Source organism: Schistocerca piceifrons, chromosome 9 (assembly GCF_021461385.2).
Source record: "Schistocerca piceifrons isolate TAMUIC-IGC-003096 chromosome 9, iqSchPice1.1, whole genome shotgun sequence".
Classification (NCBI taxonomy): Eukaryota; Metazoa; Arthropoda; class Insecta; order Orthoptera; family Acrididae; genus Schistocerca; species Schistocerca piceifrons.
Genome location: NC_060146.1, coordinates 129,360,929 through 129,378,529, shown reverse-complemented (window position 1 = coordinate 129,378,529; position 17,601 = coordinate 129,360,929). Strand labels below are relative to the sequence as shown.

Here is a 17,601-nt window from a genome sequence, read left to right as displayed (position 1 = left end):
CAATAGAAGTTCTTTTGTGCGCTATAGTTTGCAAAGAGTGAGTCGATGATTTCGGTCCATCGCGCTTTTCGTCGGCGATCTAGCATTGATCCGTAAGCACAGAAAAACATTCTTTCCACCACGTCGTCAGAAGAGCGAGGTCGACCTTGACCCTTACCTTAGCACAAACATCCTGTCTCCAAATTGGCGAATCCACCTGAAGAGACAAGATGCTTGTGCTAAGGTAAGGGTCCACGTCGACCTCGCTCTTCTGACGACGTGGTGGAAAGAATTTGGCAAACGTATGAGCGGTGTCACCGCACAAGCAGAGAACTGGCGATGCCTCGTACGACTGTCTGGTGAGTGTGAAGGCGTCGTTTGGTCTATGAACCATACAGACTGCAATTAGTGCAAACTGTTCGGGTTGGTGATAAATAGAAATGCGTTGACTTCAGCAACGCCCTGCCACACGACATGGAAGATCATACATTTTTTACCACGGTTAATTTTCAGTGATAAAGCAACACTACATGTTAGCGGAAAAGTAAATCGAAATAACTACACAACCCTCATGACATTACTGAGCATGGAAGACTCACCTTAAGTAAAAGTTTTTGTATGTCCATCCTTTTAGCAGGAAGTCTCTGGGACGACGGCCGTTTACTATCGTGACAAGTCGTCCTTATGATTTTATTTTATTTTGTCGCTACCAGTTTCAACGCTTCAGTGCGTCATCTTCAGGCTTTTTTTGATGCGATACAGGTTGATACGATCCCCATGCATACCACATCTGTTGCCAGCATTACTGGATACGCAGATAATGTGTCAGCATTCCAACTATCATCTGCGTATCCAGTAATTCTGGAAGCAGATGTGGTATGCATGGGGATCATATCAACCTGTATCGCATCAAAAAAAGCCTGAAGATGACGCACTGAAGCGTTGAAACTGGTAGCGACAAAATAAAATCATGACGGCTGCAGGTTTTTTTTATTTACTTGTCACCTTAAGTAAAAGTTGTTTGTGCCATTTCTCCTGAAAAATGTACGGTCCCTCCTTTTTTGAGGACAACACAGTGACTGGAATGAGCTGTCTTCAAATTCTGCAGAATCGGCTTTTTCCGCAACTTCACGAGGACTCCGATGACTTCGTTTTCCAACAGGATGGAACTCGAGCAAAAAAATGGTTCAAATGGCTCTGAGCGCTATGGGACTTAACTTCTGAGGTCATTAGTCCCCTAGAACTTAGAACTAGTTAAACCTAACCAACCTAATGACATCACACACATCCATGCCCGAGGCAGGATTCGAACCTGCGACCGTCTCGCGGTCTCGCGGTTCCAGACTGCAGCGCCTAGAATCGCACGGCCACTTCGGCCGGCTGAACTCGACCACCCCGACTAACAACGTACATCAGATTCTCACTCTGCCTCGACGCTGGATAGGGCGCACGGGACCCCGAGACACTGCCCTGCTTTCCTGGCCTCCAAGATCGCCAGACATGACCCCAGGCGGTTATTTTTTGTGGGGATATGTAAAGAAAAGTGTGTTCATCTGCCCTTTACCCCGTGACATAAAACAAACGAAGAACAGAATGACAGTCTCCATGACGTCTGTGAAAGCAGGTAAGTTGTGTAAGTTTTATGACGAATTTAGCTATCGACAATATGTTGTTCCGTGGTGCTACTGGACAGCGCCTGTAAAAGCATAGCTGAAACTTTAAGATTTTGTGACTATTTGGCAATTGAAGCTTTCTGGCAGATTAAAAATGTGTGGCGGACCGAGACTCGAACTTGGGACCTTTGTCTCTCGCGGGCAAGTGCTCTATCTCTGAGCTACCCAAGCACGACTTACACCCCGTCCTCACAGCTTTACTTCTGCCAGTACCTCGCCTCCTACCTTCCAAACTTTACAGAAGCTCTCCTGCGAACCTTGCCCGCGAAAGGCAAAGGTCCCGAGTTCGAGTCTCGGTCCGGCACACAGTTTTAATCTGCCAGGAAGTTTCATATCAGCGCACTCTCCGCTGCAGAGTGAAAATCTCATTCTATTTGGCAATTCATTCCATGTTTGTAGTATGTTATCAATAAATATGAAGTTTTGAAATAACGCCGTCCTTTTTCAGACACACTGTATTTTACTTTCCTTAATAAATACACATACTACGATTACAGCAGCCTACCAGAACGTATTAAATGTCTTGCGGACAATACAGTCGGTTTGAAGAGTGGATTCGCGATTTATGCACTGATCGACTAGTTCTGCTCCATTAATGTAAATGGATGTTGCATAATTCATATTATCAATGTAAGTTCATAATGCTGAGATGATTAAGAGATTCTATTGCATACAAAATTCCGAGAACAATAGGTGTCAGCTAAGTCATGGGGTAGCGATACGCACACATGCACATGGCGCTAGTATCGCCTATTCAAGCGTAAAAGGGCAGTCATATGTAAGTATGTGACACATGTGAAAAGGTTTCCGATGTGATAATCGCCGCATGGCGGCAATTAACAGACTTTGGATGGGAATGAAAGTTGGTGCTACAAACATGGCACACTCTATTTCAGAAATCGTTAGGGAATTTTGACATCCACAGTGTCAAGTGAAATCCCTGAGCTAGCAGGACAGAGTGGATGAGGTTATATTTGTGGAAAGGGGCCAAAATAAGTAACTGTCAGTTGCACTCAACATATAAACTTTATTTGTTAAAAGACACAATCACACGAGCAAGAATCAAAACTCTCAAGGTTTTAACAAAAGACCTCCTTTGAATTTAGATCGGCTGAAGGCCACATCGACAATCCAAGGCACAAGGCCTAAGCAAGGAATTGAGGTACAGGAGTTCTTCTGGAGGTTTCACTTCTTTAGAAAAAAAAGTTTTATTTTCAATATAAATAGGTTGAAAGACTTAGCTTAAATTTTTCCCATAGAACTCGGCTGAACGCCACACATTAATCAAGAACCGTGTTACAGCTTAAGGCCGAGACAAAGATTTTCAATGTTTAATCTATATAGGCTGAAAACTCGGCTGAACGCCGCATATCAACAAAACAATTTAACGGATTAAGACATAGGAAGAAGAACTTTCAATTTGAAATGGCTGAAGGCCTTATCTTAAAATATTTCGTGTAAGACTCGGCTGAAGGCCTCGTACCAAACAAGAAAAACTTCTTTTTTTTATGGCTTAAGGGCTAAGAAGAAAAACCTTGCAATTTTAATAAATTAAAACTCGGCCAAAGGTCACACAGAGTACTTAAGACTAAAAAGGAAATCACTATGTAAAACACAAGGCGCTCAGAAGGTTCCAAGGGTCGGCCTGGGAAGGTAACACTAAGACACGTTTAGGTGAGAAAGGCAGCCAGACCGACAACCTCTTTAATTGGAAGGCAACCAAACCGGAAGCCGGCCGACGAAACAACCAACAAGATCAGTTCTGCTGCACCTGAGCAGGAAGACGACAATAAGATGTCAATAGCACAACATTCGGGATACTGGTCCCCAATCCAGCCAAGTCAGAATTAACTCCCAAACCTACCAACAACGCGTCACCTGTCGAACTTCACGCCGTGCTGGACAACATCAACACGACGAGGAAAATACACTGCCGAAAACTATGTCAACGACCAGGACAGGTAACCGGCACGTCAACGGCCACAAGGCAGAAGATACCGCTGGTACACTTCATTAATGAAGGAATGAATTAAATTAAGTTAAACATCACACAGGAAGACGGCTGCGATTCTAGCCGACGTTCTTGCAAGCTTGAACAGTTTCCTGCTGACATGCAAAGTGTATGGATTCATGACGTTGTCTCGATATCCGTACACGTCCATGCTCGATACAATTTGAAACGAGACTCGTCCAACCAGGCAACATGTTGGCAGTCATCAACAGTTCAATGTCGGTGTTGATGGGCCAAGGCGAGGCGTGAATCTTTGTGTCGTCCAGTCATCAAGGGTACACGAGTGGGGCTTCGGCCCGAAAGCCGATATCGATGATGTTTCGTTGAGTGGTTCACACGCTGACACTTGTTGATGGCCCAGCACTGAAATCTGCAGCAGTTTGCCAAAGGGTTGCACTTCTGTCACGTTAACGATTCTCTTCTTCAGTTGTCCAAGTTCCCGTTCTTGCAGGATCTTTTTCCGGTCACATCGATGTCGGAGTTTTGATGTTTTACCGGATTCCTGATAATCACGGTACACTCGTGAAATGGTCGTACAGGAGAATCCTCACTTCATCGCTACCTCGGAGATGCTGTGTCGCATCGGTCGTGCGCCGACTATAACACCACGTTCAAACTCACTTAAATCTTGTTAACCTGCCATTGTCGCAGCAGTAACCGATCTAAGAACTGCGCCAGAAACATGTTTTCTTTTATAGACGTTGCCGACCGCAGCGCCGTACTCTGCCTGTTCACATATCTCTGTATTTGAATACGCATGCTATACCAGTTTCTTTGGCGCTTCAGCGTAGAACACTGTACGACTTCACTCATTCATATTGTAGTAAATGGATACCAAGTTTTTGCGTTTTGTTCTGTGACTACATTGACATCCATATTTTACAAACCACTGAGAATTCCCTGACAAGAGTGTACTAGCAATGATACACGATACCACAACAGAATATAGTTAGATCTGTTCTCTGGAAATAAGCGCGTAAAGCGTGGCAGAGGGTTCTTCCCGTTGTAGCACGTAGGGAGGTTTCTTCACGTTCAGAGTTATAGACGTTGCCGACCGCAGCGCCGTACTCTGCCTGTTCACATATCTCTGTATTTGAATACGCATGCTATACCAGTTTCTTTGGCGCTTCAGCGTAGAACACTGTACGACTTCACTCATTCATATTGTAGTAAATGGATACCAAGTTTTTGCGTTTTGTTCTGTGACTACATTGACATCCATATTTTACAAACCACTGAGAATTCCCTGACAAGAGTGTACTAGCAATGATACACGATACCACAACAGAATATAGTTAGATCTGTTCTCTGGAAATAAGCGCGTAAAGCGTGGCAGAGGGTTCTTCCCGTTGTAGCACGTAGGGAGGTTTCTTCACGTTCAGAGTTATAGACGTTGCCGACCGCAGCGCCGTACTCTGCCTGTTCACATATCTCTGTATTTGAATACGCATGCTATACCAGTTTCTTTGGCGCTTCAGCGTAGAACACTGTACGACTTCACTCATTCATATTGTAGTAAATGGATACCAAGTTTTTGCGTTTTGTTCTGTGACTACATTGACATCCATATTTTACAAACCACTGTGAATTCCCTGACAAGAGTGTACCAGCAATGATACACGATACCACAACAGAATATAGTTAGATCTGTTCTCTGGAAATAAGCGCGTAAAGCGTGGCAGAGGGTTCTTCCCGTTGTAGCACGTAGGGAGGTTTCTTCACGTTCAGAGTTATAGACGTTGCCGACCGCAGCGCCGTACTCTGCCTGTTCACATATCTCTGTATTTGAATACGCATGCTATACCAGTTTCTTTGGCGCTTCAGCGTAGAACACTGTACGACTTCACTCATTCATATTGTAGTAAATGGATACCAAGTTTTTGCGTTTTGTTCTGTGACTACATTGACATCCATATTTTACAAACCACTGAGAATTCCCTGACAAGAGTGTACTAGCAATGATACACGATACCACAACAGAATATAGTTAGATCTGTTCTCTGGAAATAAGCGCGTAAAGCGTGGCAGAGGGTTCTTCCCGTTGTAGCACGTAGGGAGGTTTCTTCACGTTCAGAGTTTGTTATGGAGCGAGAAAAAAAGAGACTGCATAAACGCTTCTGTGCGCGCTCTCCTAAATAGTTCGTGGTCTTTACGGGAGCTATACGCAAGGGACTGCAGTCTCTCCCTAGACCTCTCACTTAGCTCTTGTTCTCAACATTTCATACGTAGCCTTTTACGGGATGGTCTGCGTCTTCCAGTGTCAGCCAGGTCAGGTTTTTGAGTATCTCAGTGACACCCTGCCGTAGCTGAAACACACCCGTGGTCACTCGTGCTGCCCTGCTTTGTATGAGTTCAAGATCCCTATTAGCTCCATTTGGTTCAAATGGCTCTGAGCACTATGGGACTTAACATCTGAGCTCATCAGTCCCCTAGAACTTAGAACTACTTAAACCTAACTAACCTAAGGACATCACACACATCCATGCCCGAGGCAGGATTCGAACCTGCGACCGTAGCGGTCGCGCGGTTCCACACTGAAGCGCCTAGAACCGCTCAGCCACACCGGCCGGCTAGCCCTATTTGATAGGGATTTCACACACTTGAATAATATTCTGTTCCCGATGCAGTATTCTACAAGCGGGCTCGACTTGACTAGGAAACGGAATTGGTTGATAGGACACATGTAGAGACATTAAGAAATGGTTCAAATGGCTCTGAGCACTATGGGACTTAACATCTGAGGTCATCAGTCCCCTAGAACTTAGAACTACTTAAACCCAACTAACCTAAGGACGTCACATACATCCATGCCCGAGGCAGGATTCGAACCTGCGACCGTAGCAGTCGCGCGGTTCCGGACTGAATCGCCTAGAACCGCACTGCCACCGCGGCTAGCAGAGACATTAAGAAATCATCAGTTTGGTAGTGGAGGCAAGTTCGGAGTGGGGGCGTGGGAACTGTTGAGGGAGACCAAGGCTTGAACACAAACTTCGTTTTACATTAGAGAAGATAAACTCTTCGTTGCCAAGTTCGCTAATGATAACTTTTATTCTCGATAGCCGGTTTCGGTGATCGATGTTACCATCTTCAGATCTCGACGGACAGGTTATTGCATGTTTCCTAAAATAGCAATAAAAGCGCTCTTTCTAGTGAATTGGCATGTGCGTAGTAGACTGGAAGACTGCATCGGCATCTGTTACCTACTTGCCATTTCGTGAGCAAAACACTTTTATTCCTATTTTAAGAAATATGCAATAAGCTGTCCCTCGAGATCTGAAGATGGTTACATTGATTGATGGAACCGGTTATCGAGAACAAAGGTTAGTTTTAGCGAATTTGGCAACGAATTTTATCTTCTCTAATGAATCTCGCGGCTCAAAATGAGTAAACTGCAACTCTTACTCTTGTAGGCGCTAACTCCGTCCAGTACGTTGTTCACGTCAGTCAAAACTTGGCAAACTTATTTTATTTACCTTTGCGAACAGACGCCCTTCCTATCACCGCAGCCGTCAGTTACCCAAGGGAGAGAGAAGTCGTGAGCAACTCCTGTTTGTGAATCGTGTAAACTTTGTTGTGTGTTTTAACTGTTTTTGTACCGTACTTCCTGACGCGGACGACGAGTCCAGCGTTTGCCTAGGAATCATGGGAAACCAAGTCTTAAAAACAGCAGGCAGATTCAATTGGATGTAGGTTGCACTGGTTACGCAGAGACGAGGAAAGATACACAGAATGGACTAATATGGAGAGCCGCGTCAAACCAGTTTTCTGACTGAAGGTCACATAATGTCAATGCTTTACTGATTTTAATACTGACACTGCTCCTTGTTTTTTGTTGACTGATGATGGCGGCTGCCGAAATGTCGTAATGAATTAAGACATTTTATTTAGGAATCTAGACGGTATTGTTCATAAAATTTTCTGATGATAACCGATTCATATCGGTTTCCTTTGTTAGCAATATCAATGAGTCACGAACGAGTTTATATATCATCGCGTACATCATATAGAGCAAGAAACTCGTCGAATGCTTGTCTACTATCGAATACAGGTTGCCTGAATTCACCTTACACTTCTTAGTTTTGATAAACGGTGTTAAATATGGAGCGAATGCAAATACCGAGGTGAATTATAGTCCTGGTCTTTACGAAACCTTTATTTCGCATTCACATTTGTTGACTCCGTCACAACCGAACACTCACGTTGCATCCTAACCTAGGCCTCGGGCTTAATATAAGTTGGTTACCCTAATCAATACACTGAAAGTATAAATTAAAAAACTTAACGTGTTTTATTAAGTACACGATGCATTTTGGACCCTGTGGGTCCATCATCAGGTGTGTTTTGTCTTAATACGTACTTTATTTTTTTCTCTTGAATGAGGTGAAATGCATATTCCTGTCATGGAAAGGTTCGATGTTACGTTATGAATTTCGTAAGTCAAATGTGGAAAATATCTGCAAAATAGTGGAAAAGGTGAACAGTGTCAACTTATCACATAATCCAACAAATGCGTTTTTAACATTTTAGCACAATCATACAGTGGTTTCTCCAACATTTTCGTACATATCAGTTCATTCAAGAGGCACATTTGCGTACACAGGTTTGTAAACAATTCACAGATCCTTTTGTATATGATGTGATCTAAGATGAATTTATTCGCAGTGCTAAAGATACAATTATTAAACAATTGTCATATGCAAGGAATAACTTTAGAACAGGTCTTTAAAATTAATGAAATAACAGTTTCGCTGTTTTATGTCCTTCGTCATCTTTCATTAATAACGATGGGTGCGTTATGCAGCATTCGTTGTGAAAGGGCCGATATATTCTAATAGCATAAGTCGGGGTAGTGTGTTCGCACTTACATAAATCCATACATAGTCTGTTACATTTTAGTCGTAACCTGCTGCAGAGGCCTTGTGTTTAAGATTTTCAACCTTTCTATAAGTCATTTGTTTTAAGATATAACTGCGTTGGTCTTTTATCTTTGACAGTCACGGTCTCATTTAGACATGCGCAGTGTTCCCCGCCATGTTGATTTGCAGCGCGTCATCTAGTCCTACTCAGTTTCACGTGAGCTCCCGAGGCCCACCGCACGGCGTCCATGGAGACGAGGCGCACGCCAGAGCTTAAGTCTTGGTGTTGTCTTAGTACTTATGTACTGCATTTTCAAAAAGTCACTACGCCTATTCAGGCTGTTTTAGTTTTATTTCTAGACCATGCCCACTTAGACAAATTATGAAGAAGGCTCAATTATTTCGGTTGAAACCTAGGTACAGGTTGGTTTCATTACCGCAATCACGGTTGATAGTTTTTATGTTGTTGTTGTTGTTGTTGTTGTAGTGGTCTTCAGTCCTGAGACTGGTTTGATGCAGCTCTCCATGCTACTCTATCCTGTGCAAGCTTTTTCATCTCCCAGTACCTACTGCAACCTACATCCTTCTGAATCTGCTTAGTGTATTCATCTCTTGGTCTCCCCCTACGATTTTTACCCTCCACGCTGCCCTCCAATACTAAATTGGTGATCCCTTGATTCCTCAGAACATGTCCTACCAACCGATCCCGTCTTCTGGTCAAGTTGTGCCACAAACTTCTCTTCTCCCCAATCCTATTCAATACTTCCTCATTAGTTATGTGATCTACCCATCTAATCTTCAGCATTCTTCTGTAGCACCACATTTCGAAAGCTTCTATTCTCTTCTTGTCCAAACTATTTATCGTCCATGTTTCATTTCCATACATGGATACACTCCATACAAATACTTTCAGAAATGACTTCCTGACACTTAAATCAATACTGGATGTTAACAAATTTCTCTTCTTCAGAAACGCTTTCCTTGCGATTGCCAGCCTACATTTTATATCCTCTCTACTTCGACCATCATCAGTTATTTTGCTCCCCAAATAGCAAAACTCCTTTACTACTTTAAGTGCCTCACTTCCTAATCTAATTCCCTCAGCATCACCCGACTTAATTAGACTACATTCCATTATCCTTGTTTTGCTTTTGTTTTTATATATTTTCTAATATACTGAAATAATTGTTTGTCGTATCCTGCCCACTCGCCTAATATAGGGTGCCTAGGAAGCTGTTTTTTCGGATAGCTAGACAACAATTCAAGCATTTTTTTCCAGTTTATTAAAGTAAGTTAAATTGACAATATTTAACTTTGCGTTTGCACAGAGAGGTGTCGCAAGCAACTGGCGACATGCAAATAATCAGTGACCTTTGGTATTGTTGTGTACATAGTTCCGCGTGGTCAGCGCGTACACAGCTTTGCCACTAGAGCGCGCTCCGCTAAGCACATCAGCGCAGAAGCAGCGCTCGTCCGTCTCCGCACTACGAGATGGCGCTGTCATAGAGACGGACCAAATTCTGCTTCCGCCGATTCGCGTATTAATATGTAATGCAGCCAATGAGATTGCTGCTAACGTAGAACCTTTTCTCCTCGCGGATCACACTCGCGCAGTGATATCTGAATGCGCGAGGTGTTATAACGAGTGTACAGACCTCCGATTAGTCAGTCTGCATTTGTTTGTACCAGTCTATAGTCAAGTTTCAGCCTGCACCTAATAAGATTATCATATTCCTGTACATAGCCATGAAGAGAAATGTATAGACACTTTGTCAAGTATCAGAGATATGTGAGAATAAGATTAACGTACCAAGACCAAAGGAACTTCAGATTGTCAATTGTAAATAGCCTCCAGAATAAAGTTAAGTAAGATTTATGATTATTATTATTTTAATAAATGTGTGTGAAAATTAATCAAGTTCTGTTTAAAGTTGGTCACCGTCAATCTGCTACTCTAAGCGTGCAAGTGGCATTTCTATCGTCTGACCTAACGGCAGAAGACAAACACGTCACGATAAGACCACGAGACATATTGCTGACACTCGCCTACTTCGCTAGAGCGACAAGTCAAATAATCTGATGGTGTGTGTACCGAAGGTCTTACAGTACGCACACCACAGGTATATAAAATATGAGTGCAAGCAAAATACAAAAGTTCATAAGTTGTGGCTAAAGCGTTTGGATGACGGCTCGTCTTCCAGTGCGGCCGCTGCTAGGCGGAGAGCGCCTATACTTTCTTCGTGTAGATGCCGCTCCTGTCTTGATGTTGTCCTAGTCAGCGTACTACTGGCTGACGTCGTCTCGCAGCCCTCTCTGCTGCAACGTTCCAGGCCGACGTGCTGGCACTTGACTTTACGCCGGAACACTGTGGCTCGGAAAATCTGTCTCTTCATTTAACACAGATTCTGTTTTTTTTAACATTATGGAGGGATCTCTCCAGTTGTCCTAACCGATTCTGTGCCAAATGAGCAAACAAATTTCGCAAGGCACAGTTACTTCAGTAGTTTTCAAGACCTATCCTACAGTTATTCCCTGCAAATGTCAATCGTTTAGTAACTGTATATTTAGCACTACGAATAAATTCATCTTTGATCACACCATATACAAAGGCATCTGTGAAATGTTTAAAAGCGTGTCCCTTGAGTGAAGTGATATGCACGAAAAGGATGGAGACAAGACCGTATGTAAAAAAACCGCGCGACCACTACGGTCGCAGGTTCAAATCCTGCCTCGGGCATGGATGTGTGTGATGTCCTTAGGTTAGTTAGGTTTCAGTAGTTCTACGTTCTAGGGGACTGATGACCTCAGGCGTTAAGTCTCATAGTGCTCAGAGCCATTTGAACCATTTTTGAAAGACTGTATGATGGTGCCAAAACGTTAAAAAACGTTTCTTTGACTGTGTGGTAAGCTTACACTGTTCATCTTCTCCACTATTTTGCACATATTTTCCGCGTTTGACTTACGAAATTCGTAACCTAATACCAAACATTTTCATGACAGGAATATGCATTTCACCACATTCGAGACAAAAAACAAAACACATATCAAGACAAATCACACCTGATGATGGACGCACAGGGTCCAAAATGCATCGTGTTCTTCATGAGAAAACGTTAAGCTGTGACTGAACGCGTTTTTTAATTCATACTTTCGTTGTTGTTGTTATTGTCATCTTCAGTCCAGAGACTGGTTTGATGCAGCTATCCATGCTACTCTATCTTGTGAAAGCTTCTTCATCTCCCAGTACTTACTGCAGCCTACATCCTTCTGAATCTGTTTAGTGTATTCATCTCTTGGTCTCTCTCTACGATTTTTATCCTTCACCATGCCCTCCAGTACTAAATTGGTGATCCCTCGATGCCTCAGAACATGTCCTACCAACCGATATCTTCTTCTAGTCAAGTTGTGCCACAAAGTCCTCTTCTCTCCAGTTCTATTCAGTACCTCCTCATTAGTTACGTGATTTACCCATCTCACCTTCATCATTCTTCTGTAGCACCACATTTCGAAAGCTTCTATTCTCTTCTTGTCCAAACTATCTATCGTTCATACTTCCAGTGTATTGAATACAGTCACGTTTGAAGTTGCAAAATATGGATAACACTGAATTCAGAGGAAAGTCCACTGGACCTGACGGGATACCAATTCGATTATACACAGAGTACGCGAAAGAACTTGCTCCTCTTCTAACAGCCGTATACCGTAAGTCTCTAGAGGAACGGAAGGTACCAAATTATTGGAAAAGAGCACAGGTAGTTCTAGTTTTCAAGAAGGGTCGTCGAGCAGACGCACAAAATTATAGGCCTCTATCTCTGACATGGATCTGTTATAGAATTGTAGAACATGTTTTTTTGCTCGCGTATCATGTCATTTCTGGAAACCCAGAATCTACTCTGTACGAATCAACATGGATAACGGAAACAGCGATCGAGTGAGGCCCAAGTAGCTATATTTTTTCATGAGACCCAGAAAATATTAGATACAGGCTCCCAGGTAGATGCCATTTTCCTTGACTTCCGGAGGGCGTTGAATAGAGTTCCGCACTGTCGCCTGATAAACAAAGTAAGAGCCTACGGAATATCAGATCAGCTGTGTGGCTGGAGTGAAGAGTTTTTAGCAAACAGAACACAGCATGTTGTTATCAATGGAGTATGTCTACAGATGTTAAAGTAACCTCTGGCGTGCCACAGGGGAGTGTTATGGGACCATTCCCTTTCACAATTCACAATATATATAAATGATCTAGTAGATAGTGTCGGGCCGGCCGTTGTGGCCAAGCGGTTCTAGGGGCTTCAGTCTGGAACCGCGCGACCGCTACAGTCGCAGGTTCGAATCCTGCCTCGGGTATGGATATGTGTGATGTCCTTAGGTTAGTTAGGTTTAAGTAGTTCCACGTTCTAGGGGACTGATGACCTCAGATGTTAAGTGCCATAGTGCTCAGAGCCATTTTTTTGATAGTGTCGGAAGTTCCATGCTGCTTTTCGCGGACGATGCTGTAGTAATACAGAGAAGTTGCAGCATTAGAAAATTGCAGCGAAATGCAGGAAGATCTGCACCAGATAGGCACTTGGTGCAGGGAGTGGAAACTGTCCCTTAACATAGACAAATGTACTGTATTGCGAATACGTAGAAAGAGGATCCTTTATTGTATGATTATATGATAGCGGAACAAACACTGGTAGCAGTTACTTCTGTAAAATATCTGGGAGTATGCGTGCGGAACGATTTGAAGTGGAATGATCATATAAAATTAATTGTTGGTAAGGCGGGTGCCAGGTTGAGATTTATTGGGAGAGTCCTTAGAAAACGTAGTCCATCAACAAAGGAGGTTGCTTACAAAACACTCGTTCGACCTATACTTGAGTATTGCTCACCAGTGTGGGATCCACACCAGGTCGGATTGACAGAGGAGATAGAGAAGATCCAAAGAAGAGCGACGCGTTTCGTCACAGGGTTATCTGGTAAGCGTGATAGCGTTACCGAGATGTTTAGCAAACTCAAGTGGCAGACTCTGCGAGAGAGGCGCTCTGCATCGCGGTGTAGCTTGCTGTCCAGGTCTCGAGAGGATGCGTTTCTGGGTGAGGTATCGAATATACAGGGTGTTACAAAAAGGTATCGGCCAAACTTTCTGGAAACATACATCACACTCAAAGAAAGAAAATATGTTATGTGGACATGTGTCCGGAAACGCTTACTTTCCATGTTAGAGCTCATTTTATTACTTCTCTTCGAATCACATTAATCATGGAATCGAAACACACAGCAACAGAACGTACCAGCGTGACTTCAAACACTTTGTTACAGGAAATGTTCAAAATGTCCTCCGTTAGCGAGGATACATGCATCCACCCTCTGTCGCATGGAATCCCTGATGCGCTGATGCAGCCTTGAAGAATGGCGTATTGTATCACAGCCGTCCACAATACGAGCACGAAGAGTCTCTACATTTGGTACCCAGGTTGCCTAGACAAGAGCTTTCAAATGCCCCCATAAATGAAAGTCAAGAGGCTTGAGGTCAGGAGAGCGTGGAGGCCATGGAATTGGTCCGCCTCTACCAATCCATCGGTCACCGTATCTGTTGAGAAGCGTACGAACACTTCGACTGAAATGTGCAGGAGCTCCATCGTGCATGAACCACATGTTGTGTCGTACTTGTAGAGGCACATGTTCTAGCAGCACAGGTAGAGTATCCCGTATGAAATCATGATAACGTGCTCCATTAAGCATAGGTGGAAGAACAAGGGGCCCAATCAAGAGATCACCAACAATGCCTGCCCAAACGTTCACAGAAAATCTGTGTTGATGACGTGATTGCACAATTGAATGCGGATTCTCGTCAGCCCAGATATGTTGATTGTGAAAATTTACAATTTGATCACGTTGGAATGAAACCTAATCCGTAAAGAGAACATTTGCACTGAAATGAGGATTGACACATTGTTGGATGAAGCATTCGCAGAAGTGTACCCGTGGAGACCAATCAGCTGCTGATAGTGCCTGCACACGCTGTACATGGTACGGAAACAACTGGTTCTCCCGTAGCACTCTCCATACAGTGACGCGGTCAACGTTACCTTGTACAGCAGCAACTTCTCTGACGCTGACATTAGGGTTATCGTCAACTGCACGAAGAATTGCCTCGTCCATTGCAGGTGTCCTCGTCGTTCTAGGTCTTCCCCAGTCGCGAGCACAGGAATGTTCCGTGCTCCCTAAGACGCCGATCAATTGCTTCGAACGTCTTCCTGTCGGGACACCATCGTTCTGGAAATCTGTCTCGATACAAACGTACCGCGCCATGGCTATTGCCCCGTGCTAATCCATACATCAAATGGGCATCTGCCAACTCCGCATTTGTAAACATTGCACCGACTGCAAAACTACGTTTGTGATGAACACTAACCTGTTGATGCTACGTACTGATGTGCTTGATGCTAGGACTGTAGAGTAATGAGTCGCATGTCAACACAAGCACCTAAGTCAACATTACCTTCCTTCAATTGGGCCAACTGGTGGTGAATCGAGGAAGTACAGCACATACTGCGAAACAAAAATGAGCTCTAAGATGGAAATTAAGCGTTTCCGGACACGTGTACACATAACATCTTTTCTTTATTTGTGTGTGAGGAATGTTTCCTGAAAGTTTGGTCGTACCTTTTTGTAACACTTTGTATTGCTTCCCCCTACTTTTACCTCCCGAGGAGATCACGAATGTAAAATTAGAGAGATTCGAGCGCGCACGTAGGCTTTCCGGCAGTCGCTCTTCCCGCGAACGATACGCGACTGGAACAGTAAAGGGAGATAATGACAGTGGCACGTAAAGTGCCCTCTGCCACACACCGTTGGGTGGCTTGCGGAGTATAAATGTAGATGTAAAAAAGGCATCCTAATCAAGATTTCACTATAGGCTGGTGGCGGGGTGTAGAGTAGTCGCTGTCACACTCCCGCCACGAGTTCAAACTCCTCCTCGGTTCAGACACTGGGCAGATAGTGACGCCTGCCCCGGCGGCGGCGTCGATGTTTACCTGCTGGTGTTCTCCTACGCGGGTCCAGGTTGCCTCATAGGTGACCCTCCCGCGGCGTTCCGGACCCTGGTACGCTGGGGCAGGGCGGCTGCACTGTCTGTCGCAGCGGTGACACAGAAGCACTGGCCGAGCAGAACAGACGACGCACTCGGAAGCGAACACACACGAGCACACGAGAGGCGGCGCGACCACGCCAGCAAGACGCCACGCAGCGACTGGCCGCGCGCACCGCCGGAGAGGCACGCCGTGCCCCCCCCCCCCCCCCCCACCGTCCAATCGCTGCCTCCCGCCGCCCTTCCCCCCACACACCTTGAACGACTACCTACCTACCTAGGCCACGCCGCAGAATCACGCTCTCCCGTACCCAGACTCCCTGCGGCTGCGGCTCGGTCCAGTGCACTTGGGAGACGAAGAGGAGACCGCGGATCGCGAAGCGCGCGGGCCAGCCGGGACGCTGCAAAGAACTCCGGCGGCGCAGAGGCTGCCGCCCAGCTTCCGACGAGACGGCGGTGGGGGAGGTGTGTTTTGAACAGACCAGCAGGGGAGCCCGCGGTATAACGACTGGCTTTGGCTTACAACCCCGTACCGTTACCACATACTGGAGGATGCTGCCGTGGGGATGATCTGAAAACTTGTGGACCCCTAATGTTGTTGTTGTTGTTGTGGTCTTCAGTCCTTCAGTCCTTCAGTTTGATGCAGCTCTCCATGCTACTCTATCCTGTGCAAGCTTCTTCATCTCCCAGTACCTACTGCAGCCTACATCCTTCTCAATTTGCTTACTGTATTCATCCCTTGGTCTCCCTCTTCGATTTTTACCCTCCACGCTGCCCTCCAATACTAAATTGGTGGTGCCTCGATGTCTCAGAACATGTCCTACCAACCGATCCCTTCTTCTAGTCAAGTTGTGCCACAAGCTCCTTGTGGTGTGCGTACTGTAAGACCTTCGGTACACACACCATCAGATTATTTGACTTGTCGCTCTAACGAAGTAGGCAAGTGTCAGCAATATGTCTCTTGGTCTTATTGTGGCGTGTTTATCTTCTGCCGTTAGGTCAGACGATAGAAATGCCACTTGCACGCTTAGAGTAGCAGATTGATGGTGACCAACTTTAAACAGAACTGCATTAATTTTCACACACATTTATTAAAATAATAAAAAATATACACATTACGTAACTTGATTCTGGATGCTGTTTACAATTGACAATCTGAAGTTCCTTTGGTCTTGGTACGTTAATCTTATTCTCACATCTCTCTGATACTTGACAAAGTGTCTATACATTTATCTTCATGGCTATGTACCGGAATATGATAATCTTACTAGGCGCAGACTGAAACTTGACTATAGACTTGTACAGACTAATGCAGACCGGTACAGACGGGTGCAGACTAATGCAGACTAATCGGAGGTCTGTACACTCGTTATAATACCTCGCGCGTTCAGGTATCACTGCGCGAGTGTGATCCGCGAGGAGAAAAGGTTCTACGTTAGCAGCGATCTCATTGGCTGCATTACATATTAATACGCGGATCGACGGAAGCAGAATTTAGTCCGTCTTTAAGACAGCGCCATCTCGTAGTGCGGAGACGGGCGAGCGCTGCGCCTGCGCTGTTGTGCTTAGCGGGGCGCGATCTAGTGGGAAAGTTGTGTACGCGCTGACTACGCGGAACTACGTACGCAACACTCCTCTTCTCCCAAATTCTATTCAATACCTCCTCATTCTTCTATTCAATACCTCCTCATTACCCATCTAATCTTCAGCATTCTTCTGTAGCACCATATTTCGAAAGCTTCTACTCTCTTCTTGTCCAAACTATTCATCGTCCACATTTCACTTCCATATATGGCTACACTCCATACAAATACTTTCAGAAACGACTTCCTGACACGTAAATCTATACTCGATGTTAACAAATTCCCCTTCTTGAGAAACGCTTTCCTTGCCATTGCCAGTCTACATTTCATATCCTCTCTACTTCGACCATCATCAGTTATTTAGCTTCCCAAATAGCAAAACTCATTTACTACTTTAAGCGTCTCATTTCCTAATCTAATTCCC

General features: G+C 44.5%; 1 protein-coding gene across 3 annotated transcripts in view; it reads right to left on the bottom strand.

The window, feature by feature from the left end:
* LOC124717040 overlaps positions 1-17,601 on the bottom strand; it is an 859,980-nt gene that overhangs the window by 533,821 nt on the left and 308,558 nt on the right. Inside the window, exon 1 of one of the 3 annotated variants that reach the window (XM_047243700.1) lies at positions 15,542-15,742. The exons of the other annotated variants lie outside the window; for them this stretch is intronic. The gene's annotated coding sequence lies outside the window, so the exon portion shown is untranslated. Of the gene's footprint in view, positions 1-15,541; positions 15,743-17,601 lie in introns of those variants that run through there. 3 annotated transcript variants of the gene reach the window in all.